This window comes from Rhodnius prolixus, unplaced genomic scaffold, assembly GCF_049639745.1.
Source record: "Rhodnius prolixus isolate KJV_2025 unplaced genomic scaffold, Rpr scaffold_5, whole genome shotgun sequence".
Taxonomy (NCBI): domain Eukaryota; kingdom Metazoa; phylum Arthropoda; class Insecta; order Hemiptera; family Reduviidae; genus Rhodnius; species Rhodnius prolixus.
Window position 1 is genome coordinate 6462342 of NW_027411624.1, and position 14255 is coordinate 6476596.

Below are 14255 nucleotides of genomic sequence, written 5' to 3' on the forward strand. Positions count from 1 at the left end.
AGAGAAAAATACGTTTTTATTACGGTTACCAATCCCAAAATCTGTAAAGAGAAACCTTACTAATTAATTAATTGATATAAAACATCCCTTAAACAAATAAAGATAGACTATAAAGTGATATAACAGTCTATAAATCATCTATTAATAATAATATTCTGTGAAATCAATCATCTTCTGACATTTCATCTCTCGAACGGAAGTAATAAAGTCGACGGAGAATCTACAGTCGTAATATCTGGAACCGATGATTACAATTACAACAATACAACATCCGCCTTGCCAAGTTTCTTGAATTGTTCAATATTGATAAAATGATCGGTTGGGTGAATAGTAAGTTCTGGTGAGGTAGAATAGTAGGTTCGGGTGAATTGGTGGTATTGTGGATGGATGGATGGGGGGAAGGTTCAAGCAAGGTTCATTGATGATTCTCTGCAGGTTATATTTAGTCTTTAATAATTTAGGACGTTCAACCCAACCAACTACTAAACTAAGCGCTATAAATTATTATTTCCATCTTTGGAAAGTGTTTATTTCATTATTGCACACGCTCACCAGATACAAAGAACGTCAATCCATCCTGTTGAGACTGACAAACAGAAGGACGTCAATCCATCCTGTTGAGACGGACAAACAGAAGGACGTCAATCCATCCTGTTGAGACTGACAAACTGACCGGTTTAAAACAGATCTGAACCAGTATAATGTAGTTAACTATTAATGACATCCACTACTAGACGATCCTTTACCACATATCTTCAGTTGGATTCACATGTTGCAAACACATAACTAGACAAGTCGGATTGAAGAACAAGTTACAAGAATTTGCCGTTATGGAAAGAACAAAGAGAACGTTTGTTACTTATTGAGAGTGAGTGAGAAAACATAGTTCTCAAGCCATATGACAAAAATAAGTCTTAAGATCATGAAAATCTGGTTAATGTTAAGTATAAAATATGTTTTACAATTTAGTTGGAACCTCCAGAAATGTAATGAGCGATAATTATGAGAGCGCTTTACTCTCATTATGCAGTTAAGTAAACAACTGTTTTTTTTTTATTACCTAAGTGAATTCATTTTCTTTTCAAAGCTTTAAAACAGATACGACCAATACAAAAGTCTTTATATTTTTTTATCCTTCGATAATGAAACTAGAAACATTATTGTGGTTACATTTACAAGTCCAGAGATGATCGCTAATTAACTAGAACGGGAAAAAGAAGGAAGAACTTGCATGTTCTGGAATGGAATCTTCTCAAATTCAACACCTGAAAAAGAATTGGTGAAACCCACTACAATTGTTGGATCAGAAGGACATAAAACCCACACTAACGGCTACCCGCCTTTTTACGAGGTTTCCTTGCAGATGAAACTAGATAAAATTAGCATCCATCTAGTTTCTTTTATATTTGGGGGAATCTTCTTCTACGAAATTCTCTTGAGGGCATTAAGATGGAGGAGAGTAAGTTGTCACAGCTAGTGCTGAGCTTGGGAGGGATGCTGAGAGAGCTTGGATGAGTGGACTCAAGATTGAGAACTTGGTCATATACATATCATTAAAAATAAAATTAACAGTGGTAATTTTAAAGAACAGGTGAAATACCTCAGCTTTTTGGTAAAACGAAAAAATTCTTCGACATTGAAAACTGAACTACATTAATTTGTGAAAAATTGAATCATCTCTTAAAATCTGTCCCTAAATTTTTAACATATATAAATGCCTGTCCTAAAACAAACTGGAAAACATTGTGGCGTGTCTGACGGTATGGAACTATACAATTTTGATGTGCTGCGGTGGGGCAAACGTTACCGAATACTGCAGTATAACACTCATTGAATTATAACCAGGAAATTGAAGGCACCACAACCCGAGGAAAGGACATCGTCCAAGGGCAGCCAGTGACACTCAGCGTTCCAATATTCTTAATGGATTTGGTCATATTTTGCTAGCAAATTGGTTGAATTGTGCACATACTAGCTGCATAATTATTGCAAGGTCACCAGTCAATAATAAATCTACTTTTACAACGGATTTGCTGATCAGTTTTGGCAACATGAATGGAACCAAAATAACGTAGTTTTTTTTTTGCGTATTTTTATTTAACCACTAAATTCAGATTGCCACTGATCTGAATAATGCAATTTTTACTTCCTACTTATTGTTACTTCGTCAAGCTCTCGTGACAAGAGGTATTGTCAACTTTTTAAGTTAAAGTTTTATCTAGGAACAATCATGTTTTGAGGTCTCTGGTTAGAGTAACAAACTTTGAGGGGAGAAGCTTCAGTTCCCTAGCGTACACATTAAGAATGAAGGTCTCCAGAATACAGAAGAGGATTCTGGAAAATATCCATGAGCTACGAAAGGGAGACTACGAAAAGAGTTAAGCCTTGGATTAAGTGGCTGGTGATATCAAGAAAGCTGTTAGGAGTCAAGGATTAATGACTTGGAGAAGGATTTGACTGATATGAGAAGATTAGGAGAGCATATGAGGAGGACCAGTTCCTTCGAGGATCACTGAGACAAAGAAGAAGAAAAGGAAAGATTTTTTCCCTAAATACATAAGTGAACAAGTGATGGTACCCTTTGAGACTCTTCTTTTCCAAGCATAATCCGGCTGATTATGTTGGGCTATCTGTTGAGTAAAATGAATAAGGCTAAAGAGACAAATAAACGCAGTAAGCAGGCTGAAGCGTTGTATAGGATGCACTTAAGTACTGACATAAAATGAGATCACCTCATGAGCGTAGTACGTGTGTTGGATCTGTTAAGTTGGGGGTAGACTCAGTAAGATTCAGCGAACATAAGTGAAGTCAAAATCTCTACACCAAACTGATTAGATCTACCTCTGATAGAGGGGGTAAAAGTACAAAACAGGTCGATCAGGAATACATGTATTATATACATGCGTGCAATGCAGGTCTACTAACCACTTTTTTAATTCTACTTTTTTGCATTATGCAACTAAATTTTAAAATATTATGGCCTGATTGAATAAAAGTCAAATTTATCGTTAATCAAAACGTTTTTAAAAGAACCGATATACTATTTTAACAGCTTATCTATCGGTACAGCTACTCGTATTTCCAACAATAATACTAATGCGTCTTTTGAATGAAATAGCGTTCTATAATGAGCACATCAATGCTATTTTAGTAGAATTCTTCGTACTTCTTAATTATTTAAGAACGCTAAGGAGTTTAATTAATTAAAAGCACCTCTAGTGCCTTTCAAAATCTCATCTTACTTTTTTTTTAAAAAACTGTTTTCTTCATTGTCTGGCACGATTAAATTTTAAATAACAAAATATATAATAAATTGCTTTTAACACAAAAAAAACAAAAAATTAATTAATTTCTAATGACACTGAATCACAAATGAAAAGCATTCATAACTTTTACCACCCATTATCAACTGCACATCTTCATTTCTTTTATACTTTAAATTTTTACTCAGAGTTAGGTGACTTCATTGTAATTTAGGCCTAAAAAATAAACGGATTTTCGACTCAAAACCCGTCCTTAAAACAATTCTGATTAGGTTTCAAACGAAAACGACACCATTTGGGTAGGACCTTCTTCTAAGCACTTTCCTTTAAACTCTAAATTTTAGTAACTCTACTAAAGATTACATGGGTAATGAATGTGAATTGATAAAGGATTCCTGAGGGAACTGGGGGATTGGAGAACTGAATCCAGGTTATTCGAAAACCATGGGGAGGAATTTCTAAACATCTATCAAACGGAAATTCATGTAGTCATAGATTGTAGTCATGCGTTCAGATTAACCTTGACTGGCACTATCTGTAAATCAAGAGGATCACATCCGATAGAGAATATACGAGTTTTACACCTACTTTGGGTGCCAGAGCATGTTAGCGTAGAAGCAAATGAGATGGCCGATTTCCCTTGTTTAAGGGCCTGAGCCCTTTTTTCGTGATAGAGAAGTTTCCAGCGGGAGTATAAAGGTCTGTAGAGGCAGCTCTGAAGTGGCTAATCAAATGTAAGGCAGGCGCAGAATTGCCTAATGAATCTAGTGTAGATTGGCATAAGCATAAAAAGAGAAAAATAACAGGCTTCCCTCACGAAGCACTGACTTTCTCATAGATCTGAAGAAGCAAGATTATCTGGATGTTAATGATACCTACCAGATTCTTTAGAGAGTCAACTCTTATACACCTCCTGAGTTACTAAGGTGTGCCAAGGAAGATGTAGAACACCTGCCAAGTTACTAGGAGTTTGGAGGATATAATCTCCCTAAAACCCTATCCGATTCTGAGATTCCTCAGATATGTTAGGGATTGTTTAAAGAGTTTCCGAAAGCACGCTAGTAAGGGGTTCATAACAAATCTTGAAGGTCGCAGTGCACACCAACTTATTAGAGCCGCTCCAATATTATCAAATTTTATTAATATTTTGGTAGATAGATAAGTAATCACCGAAATATCAAATTTAAGCTTTCTTTTTCGCTCCCTGTGGAATACAAAATATAAATTATGTTAAGTGATAATTTTAAGTAGAAAAATATCTATATATTTTTAAATCAAGAGCAACATTTATCTATTGCATCTATTTTCCACTTTCGTTCTTACTTAGTTACTTTTTACTTCTGTTTCTAATAGAATCTTTACTATACTTGAGGAGTCTACATCTTTGCCTCGCTATGTGCACCCAGAACTAAACTTCAACACTAAAAATTTTCTCTCAAGTTCGCGATCAGCTCGCATGTTCACCAACATCTTATAAGAAGAAAATCTAAAAATAATTACCCAACTTAGGCAACATTTCCAAACCATGCGACGTAAGACTTAATTGATAATTTACAAACAACCTCAACATAAATTTTCATGATTTATCTACTTGCCAACCTAAAGTAATGATTCAATATGTTTAAACTATGTTAGGATGTCTTAAAGAATCGATTTAATTGGAGGTAAAATGATATATATAAATAACTCACACGACGTACTCTTACATCAAGTAAACATTTGAAATAAAGTCCAGGGCTATCCAACCAGACGTTTTTCCATATTAGCTGTCATATCCATAAAATCAAACTGGACATAAGAAATTGTTTCTTCTCTTCCTACAACACTGCACACCGACTGAAGAACCATCTGTGACAAAGATGGTGTCTGAACCTACAAACATACGATACATAAGACCACTTTAAAGATTTGATTTGTTTTGGGGTGTAGTTTTTTGAGAATTCGCCTTCTCTATTTGCTGACCGCATGACAATGAAAGATATGTTAAGAGGTGAGCCTACCCGAGTAGAGTACGAACACACTGTTGAGGTAACATTCAAGTGACCGCAATGAAAGCTGTTTTTGCCGCTGCCTTTTTGATTGAAAATTATATGGTTACATAATTATTTGGTTTAATTTATTTAGTATAGTTTATGAAATTAAAATGAGATTCTTTGATTAAAAACTGTTATGTGAATCGTCAGCTTTAAAGTAAAGTAATCGCCTATTTTTCCAGGCGAGGCTTAACGTCCAACTACCAATTAGATGCCTTGGACGAGGGCGAAAGCTCATACTTACCTATAAAAAATTTTTTCTAACAAAAAGTAGCCATAAGCGGGGGGGGATTCGAAATGGAGTTCACCAAAACTTTAAAGTACAAGATTTAATCGGTAACATGCAAGACTTTTTGCAGACCAATTTCTTAATTAGCACACTAGTTTCGAGTTCTATAGGTGCCCTTCAACAGAAATTTTCTTTTATTTAAAATCTTTTTCACTCGTTTAAAAACAATTGAATAGCTGAGGGAGAATTTTCGATTGCTTCATTTTTCTCCCATTTCACTTACTGGTTTCAAATCTCCCCCCTCCCCAAATACATGTCACTAGATCCAATAAAACGTACCAATAAAAACAACGTATCCAGCTTCAAACGGAATTATTTATTACCTGAAAGGGTCGTCCTTTTTATATGAAGTGAAATTAGGGACCACGGTGGAATGAACGTAGGACTACGTACATGTATATAATTTAATATGTTTAGGAAAAATTATGTTTGCCTGGATGAAGTTATAATTTTAGAGACAAATTAAATGAGAACGATATTCAAAAGGCCGAATAATTACTATGAAAAAAAAAACTACATAATTTTCATTTAAAAAAAATTATGGAGATACTTTCTAGAAAAATAAATAATATATTGGAAATATGAAACTCTTTTGATAATTAATTGAAGGATGACTTAAAAAATGATATCATAATGGACATCTAAAAAAGTTAAAGATGATTTGCATTTGCTTTGATGAGGTCTGGACAATATTTGATAAATGTTTTTTATATATTTATTTTCTCTTAACTCAATTAAGAGGAAGCGTGGCAAACGAGTGGAGATTCAATTTTAAGTTTTCATTTAACAATATAATTGCAACAAATGTAATTTAATTTTTGGTTTAGGTACCCATCCACCATCAAGTTTTGACAACCGAAAGACCGTTGGAACACTGAGAAAAGTTACCGATGATGACATATGTTGATGGGTTTAAAATTTGAAAAATAACGAATTTAACCCAATTCTGATTTCATCCCACAATAGTATTACTATATTCGATCAATATTTATTGTTACAAGAAATAATACGAATAAAAATTAAGTGTAAGAAGTGTTAGTTATTTCTCAATGGAGCACACCTTAAAAAAAACAGATGATGGATGTGTAACGAGTGACGTTTGTTGGCCAAGTGAGTGGCGGAAAGGAAAGAAAGAAAGACGGAAGTACCGGACGATGATGGGGGGGGGGAGAAAGAAGTAGAGGGAAGAAAATTTTTAGTACTAAGTATAAATAAGGCAGTGGAGGACGTCTGTAGAGAGGAAGAAGTTGGTTAAGGAAGTGGGGCGCACAGTGAAGATAAAAGTTGAAAACAAGAAAAGTCCAAGACAGTTTGTTAGCAGCGAGTTTCAGGAGTAAATGTTCCTGTAGATCGGCTCACTCCAGTAGAGGCCTCCGACCAGCACTTTATTTTCTTCGTCCAGCTGGCTCTCCCTCCTCTTTCACACACACTGACACAATAAAAGAGTGTATAACCATTTCATCTACTTCATTTATAATGTCACTTAACATCTCTATGAGGAGGAAGTAATGGATTGTACCAATCGTCTTGGCCAACTTTTAATCTTCTTTCCAACAATTATATACACTTCATGATTGAAACAACTGTTTTAGGGTGGCAAGCAATGCTTGCAACTTTTCGCTACTAGGCTGTGCGTTCACAGTAAAGGTTAGTGATATTGTGACGACAGTTGCGATTAGGAAGTCCAATCTAGACTGGTTCTGGACAAGCGTCTGCTGGGGGATGTACAAGATGCACTGCTACTTCGGAGGACTAATTTCCACTTTAATATAATTTAGATATACCTTCCTTCCGACATAATATTATGCAAAAACGTGGTGGATACAAAAAGCTTTGTATTTTTTTACTTATATACAAGTCACTTAGGAATTTTAATCATGGATTTACTTTCTGACAGGATTACAGTCATTTGACTTTAATCACACTTATAGCGGTTAGGTTTTTTTACAAAGAAGGACTGGCAAAAACGGATCTGTCTGGCAAGACATTATTTCAATGGTTATTCCATAATGGATGAAAGATCTAGAACAGGATGTCAGTGTTGAGACAAAAGAGTATTTCGGAGTGTCTTAACTTCTTTCATGAATTCAGTGCTTGTATTTCGGCTGAACGGACATAGGTTCTAAATGTATTTATATCTATGCTCGGATATCAGGCTACGCTGAAGGAAACTTTACCTATACAAATGTAATTGATGCGGCAATTTACCAGATGACTAGAGGGAGTTTCTTCTAGTAAGAATGTTCAAAGACCATTGCCAGATCATTGTGGGAGTATCAAGAAATGTGGAGGTGCCCAGATTGGCCAAATTAGGCTGAACTCTCAAGTCACACGAAAGGCATAGCAATTCAGGTGCATCTGAGGATGTCAGGGATTTTTTTTCAGAGTTTTGCACGCTATCTGACAGCATTCAATCGTTACAAACCACACTGCCCATCACCGGGAAAGTAAGAGGCTCCCAGGATGAGAAAACCTAAGAGCAGACGGGACTCGAACCAGGATCTTTGAAAGGGAGTTTAATGCACAAAACTTACCAGAGCTTAACCCATTATCACTTAAAAAATATACTATCATAAGAAATAATGTTTTATTTTGTTTTCGTTTTAGCAGATGCTCCAATGTTTTGTTAGTAGTTAGCTCATATTTGTTATTCTGTTTAACTCTCACGAGTGACGGATGTGCAGCTACCAACCAGTGTATTTCCGGAAAATTAAAAATACTATTTCGAAAATATGACACGATCACAAGACAAGAGAAAAAGGAGTAAGAATAAAAAGTAATAAATACAACAAAGAAGCCATTAGGTTAAACAATTCTGCTGTATCCAGTATTGCTTATCGGAAAACAAAGGGTTAAAGCTGAAGAAGTTTGGGGACCTTTGAGAAACTGGATACCTAAGTGAAAAAAAAAGAAAAAAGAACCACTATCTTAGGACTTAAGAGATTTGCATTCCAGGCACGCTTTGACATTTAGAACCTGGATACACAGTGCTGAAAGTTAAGCTACCCAGCAGACCGCGTCTGTGGTGAGAGAGTAGATGTTATGAAGGGCAAAGGGGATTAGGTGAGAGCAAAAACAGAACATTGGAGAGTAGGAAAATACGTTCAAACGAGAGGAAAGGTGTGGTACAAACAAAGGGCTGTTATTTCTTATCTCTAACTTTAAGTTCATACTTCTCAGGATGTCTGCGCCTTCAGTAAATTTAAAGAGTACTGCAAGTAAACTTAGGCAGTAAATATTTAAAGCACTATTTTGATGACATCATTACGAACCTTTTATTTTCCCAGTTGGTCCAGGTTATCAGTCAATTTGAATAGTTTTTACCTTCACTGTGAGTATGCATTATGTGCCTGAAAACTCTTCCTCAAAAACGATAAATAGCAAGAAGCTCACGACTTTATACATCGAACGAGTATCCCTCCCGCAGGACTTATCTCGTTTTTAGAGATTAAAATTCCTGAATGGAAATACCTCAACATTAATAAGTTTTTTTTTTTTAATTTTATTTCGAAAAAGGCTGCAACGATCTGTAAGTTAGGTAGAATTATTATTTACTTGCGAAGTTGTATTATTTTCTTCATTTTTCAAGGAAAATCAGATAAAGGCCACTAATTAAGCCCACTAGAAACAATAGAAAGAGAGTGGTGAGGAAGGCTTTCTTCCAAAGTGCTTTTCAAGTATAAAGTACGATCCTAAATCTGTTACACTATTAAAGAGGATTAAATGAAGTTAGCTAAACTTTTAAGCTCGAAGAAACTGAAAGTATTAACTTAACTGAGTGGATTTTTTACTTTTCTTTTGGCTTTTTTGAGTTTTTCTAAATTTCTTATTTATTCATTCAAGCCAATTTGATCTACAAAATTTTATTAGAATAATTTTTCAAGATGTATTCGTTTAGAATCATGTCTATGAAGGTATTCGATTATATTATGTATAATAAAATGTTGAATCTATTATGATATTTCGAGTTTGAGTCCCGAGATCTAGATTTCGGGTTGTGGAAATGGATATACCCTCTCTTGTGTGGGTGGGGGTGGGGTTGAGGGAATGATCATCCTGATCTACCGGCTCTCTGACGCTTTGGATATCTTTAAGGAGACAGAGAAGTTACTGCAGCTGGTGTACTGTATTTATCCCTTTCTCATTTGGGACTCCCATTTGGGAGCCTATTTTGAAAATCTGCAGATGGCTTTGCGCTGAGTGGATTATGGGAAAACAGAAAGATTACACCAGACTACCCGTTACACTTTCTTCCTAGAACTACCCTGGAGAGTTGGGTTCCATTTCGATTTGTGAGATCTATCTTTAGAAAATGTGAGGAGCGTTAAAGACGTAACATGTTTGCTAGAGTTCCATGCTTTGGAGGGCCTAGATAGTTACCAGATATCAGTGCCTAGATACCCAGAATGCTACTAGGGAGAGCTTTCTTCAGAATTGGAAAGAGGGTTATGTAGGGGATGGGATAAGTTTACTCCAGGGAGTAGATAAAAACTTGCTGCCGACTCCCACTTCTTCTCGTAACTTTCCCAGAGTACCTAGGTGAGTTAGTTTGTTTTTTTATCACTTGACGATGATGCAAGATCTTAAACTGGTATTAGTGGTAGGCCACAGTAGAACTAATTAACCTCAACCACGATGAATCTTAAAGTAAGATGCAAGAAATTGGGCTGGAAATCCGGCTGGCTTTACACTACAATAATTCGTTCCCGGTGTAACCCCCGGAACTTCTCTTCTTGAAGACGATGGATGAGTTTCTCATTAGAGGAAGAAATTACTCTAACCACAGCCTGCGTCTTAATAATTTCAATCAGCGAACATAATCTTGAGTGAAAGCAAAAATATATCTAAAATATTTCATGAATTAGCTTTCTTGTTAAAAATTAAACCCGCTAACCACATAAACCATGTACTAAGGGCATTAAGCACTCTTTATCCATGTACATGGGTTGAACAATTTGCGAACCATAGTATACTATTTATTACTTTGAAACTAAAATTAAAGATAATAATTCATAGAAGGGTTAGGAGGAGGAAAGCTTAAGATGTAAGAGTAGGATCAGAAAATGATGAATAGTGAATCCGCGCAAACGCTAAAGTGCAATAGCAGGGTTACGCAACTTCCTTCCGCTCGTGCAGCCTTACACCATCGTACGTAGCAAAAATGCGCCTGGTTATGGTGTGGCTGAGGTACGGATGAGTTGGTTTCTTCATCCATCATCATGATTTATCCATGTTGGAAATATTATATATATATACATGTGTGTGTGTGTGTGTGTTTAGGAAGAAAAAGAAAATAACAATAAAATCCAGTACAAGAAGTTCTTTAGGAGTGCCAGAAATAACAAATTTATTCTATTTTGGGTTTAAATATTTGCAACTTAGAAAAGTGGTATGAGAGAATGGAGGCAAGTCAAGTTTTCTCCAAGTGTAGCAATTAACGGAAATGATAATAAACTCGGTCACTTTTAACCCCAATAGCTGTAACTCTAGAAAGATCGCTGTAAGGATGGTAGTCAAAAAATATTTCCTTCTTTTAAAGCTTACTAAGAGGGATTATTATCATCGGGTAAGAATTATAACATTGAGTTCAGCACAGAGGATAAATCCAGGGATCAGAGATATCAACCAGTAAATCAGATTCTTAAGATGGGGCCGTAATCAAAAGAGTACAAGAGCTTCAAGGTGTTCTTAACTCAGCGTTATTGAATCTTCAACATCTCTATTGAGACAAAAAAAAAACGCAATATATAACACAAGTCAATCAAAACAATGGCAAGACTACATGAATTGAACTTCGAATTGCTCCCACATCCACCGTATTCGCCAGATTTGGCTCCCAGCGACTACTGGCTGTTCGCAGACCTAAAAAAAAAGCTCGCCGGTAAGAAATTTCGCTCGAATGAAGAGGTTATCGCTGAAACAGAGGCCTATATTTTGAGGCAAAAGGTAAATCGTTCTAAAAAAGTGGTATTGAAATGTTAGAGCGGCGCTGGATTGATTGCGTTGTTTTCTTTGTTAGGCCCGGGACTTTTCAGCCCATGTGTTATATGCCCGTGGTGTAACCCTGTTTTACAGGACTCGCTCAGCAGATGAGGAGAGCTGTCGAAATGAGGTACTGGTGAATAACGACTGGATCGATCAAAACAACATGCTGATAAAAGTAGAACATAAACTGCAACAAAGGGAAGTCCTGTGAGTGCTCACACCACATTTATTTTTGTCACTCAGAAATACGCAAAACAACATCGTCATACTTCCTGCTTATCAGGATTCAAAGTACAAAAAATTAAAGAAGTTAATTCTTTCCAAATGGTCTGGGGCAGACTTCCTAATTTAAACTACATATTTAACTAAGAAGGAAATGAGATAATAATAACTAAGTAAATTATATTAGTATAGTAATGGAAGTATGAGACGTAAACAAGATTAAGACCAACAAACATACAAATGAACTCAAGTTTAAACACTTGCTTTATTGTTACTGTTTCTAGGAGAACTGAATTAATAACTTAATAACAAGAAATACAAACATCATGTATGTAGGGTATTAGTTTGCAGACTTACTTTAGAATTAATACTCCTACTTAGAAATATTTCTACTAATACTATGTTATAAATGTTAGAAATGAAAGTTCTATAATTAAATGAATAAAATTACTGGAATAGCATAATGTGGTTTACCGTTATGTTCCCAAAAACAGCTTAGAATACTTTTTATTAAGCATGAACTACATGCATTCATGTAGATAACTTTCATTAACAATAACTTTTATTCGAAAAATTATGCCAGGAATCTTTACTTAAAGAAAAATTAAGAGTATAGAAATTTAAGAGAATTATTTAAAAGAAAAGTAGTTAAGACGGTGATCTATAAAACTCCACGGAAAAAAGATCGCAATTCAAATTTTAGTGGCCGGTAAAAAGTTACAAAATCAAAAATTTGACACTGTGTAGCGGAATGGTGATGGTAGGTATATGTGAAATATTCTAAAAAAGGTAAGGTAAAAGTTAAGTGGTTAACGTACTGAATCCCTCTCGGAGATCCAGCTACCAGCCCTTAGATTTTTTTTCTTTTCTAGGAGCTTCTGAAGACCGGCAGGACACTAAAGAAAAAAGGCCAAGGACTCAGATATTGACGACCTAAACCTGAAAAGTTGCACACATCAACAACCTCAGCAAGCCACCCTTAGTTTGAGGTGTCGGAAAATTTTGTTCATGTTGTTAAGAGGCTGTGGTGATACCCGCAGAGATACCAAGATTCCTGAAGAAGTAAGTAGCTAGTCTTAGGAAGTTATAAGAAGGGTGATACCAAATTTTTATTGATCTCTTGCAATTATACAATTCCAACGCCCTTCAGATAGTATTTAGGGCTATTTTGTATTAGCAAGATTCACCCTCAATACGGCTCCACCCAAATCCCCTACATACACCCAATATCTATGTCTTCTCCTCCCAAAGGAAGTGCACTGCTGACCTAGACATCTGTCCAAGGGCGCAATATATATATTGGAAGCTGACTCACACACTATGGTAATAGGCAGCGTGCATGCGTTGGCCCTAAAGGACATTCCTACTCGTGACACACATAGTGTGTAGTGTGCGTAGAAAAGTTTTAGGCCCTAAAATCAGCTAGCCTGACCCTTGTGAGGGGTAAGGGGGGAAACTCATGACGCACAACCTACTCATAGGGCCTGCACCAACCATAAACGCAGTGCACCATAGCTCCCACTCCACTAATAAAGTTACCCTTTCTGAAAACTAGGGCTGTACGACACATGCCACACACATATTGTTATGTGGAATCTAACACGTGTGCCAATTTTTAAACTTCTCTCTCTTTCTTTATATATCTTAATTAAGCATGAACAAATCTGTTTAATCTTCTGGGAAACCATTAATTGTGCGCAAAAGGGTACGGTAGTTGGGTAGAGAAATACGTTATTACTCACCATTAAGTTGCAATGTGTTAAGTAATGAAGCATTACCGACAGTAGCACTGCTGGGAGCAATTCTTTGGCAAGAAGTTTAGAAACTGCAATGATATAACACCTTAATGACGTTGAGGAATGAAAGCCTACTCAAAAAAAGCTTTAACTCCCCATTGGCCAATTTGACGGGTTACACTAACTAGCGCCAAAAATTGTAGTTTCGATTGCAGTTTGTAGACACACTTTGAACAGAAGGAAGTGGAAGATTTAGCACTATTTCTTCTGCCCGACCAAATAAAAAAAAAAGTAGTAATATTAGAAGAGATAATCAGAGCTAGAGACTGCTAATAGAATATTTTCGTCGTATAAAGGAGAATAATCTTTGACGCGGAAGATATCTCTAAGAGGAGTTACTTAACAAAGAACATGATGAAAACCAGAAACTGCACAGTTTAGTTATGTAAAACTGAAAAATGAAATAGAAAGCAGAGCCCCCCCTTTTATGGGTGCCTAAACTCCTTTGGCGGGCCAAGCGTTAGATTCTTAGCATACCCTCGTTATAACCCTGCCAGCAGTGAGATTACTCAAGACATCCCATCTTGGCGAGATATCTCATGATGCAGAAAGATCTTACCTGGCACCAGTTAGAAGAAGCCCCAATAGATCTATAAAGTTGCTGTGTTTTCTACCAATTCTACGTCTGAAGAGGATTAGTTCCTACAAAAAGGGAATGGGACTTGCT

The 14255-nt window shown here is 36.1% G+C and overlaps 1 protein-coding gene across 3 annotated transcripts in view; it reads right to left on the bottom strand.

Annotated features, from left to right (window-relative positions):
* Positions 1–14255, bottom strand: part of LOC141457915 (uncharacterized) — a 301526-nt gene that overhangs the window by 26558 nt on the left and 260713 nt on the right. The window contains exons 1-2 of one of the 3 annotated variants that reach the window (XM_074135311.1): positions 8858–8985; positions 4955–5135 (exon numbers count right to left, since the gene is read on the bottom strand). The exons of the other annotated variants lie outside the window; for them this stretch is intronic. The gene's annotated coding sequence lies outside the window, so the exon portion shown is untranslated. Of the gene's footprint in view, positions 1–4954; positions 5136–8857; positions 8986–14255 lie in introns of those variants that run through there. 3 annotated transcript variants of the gene reach the window in all.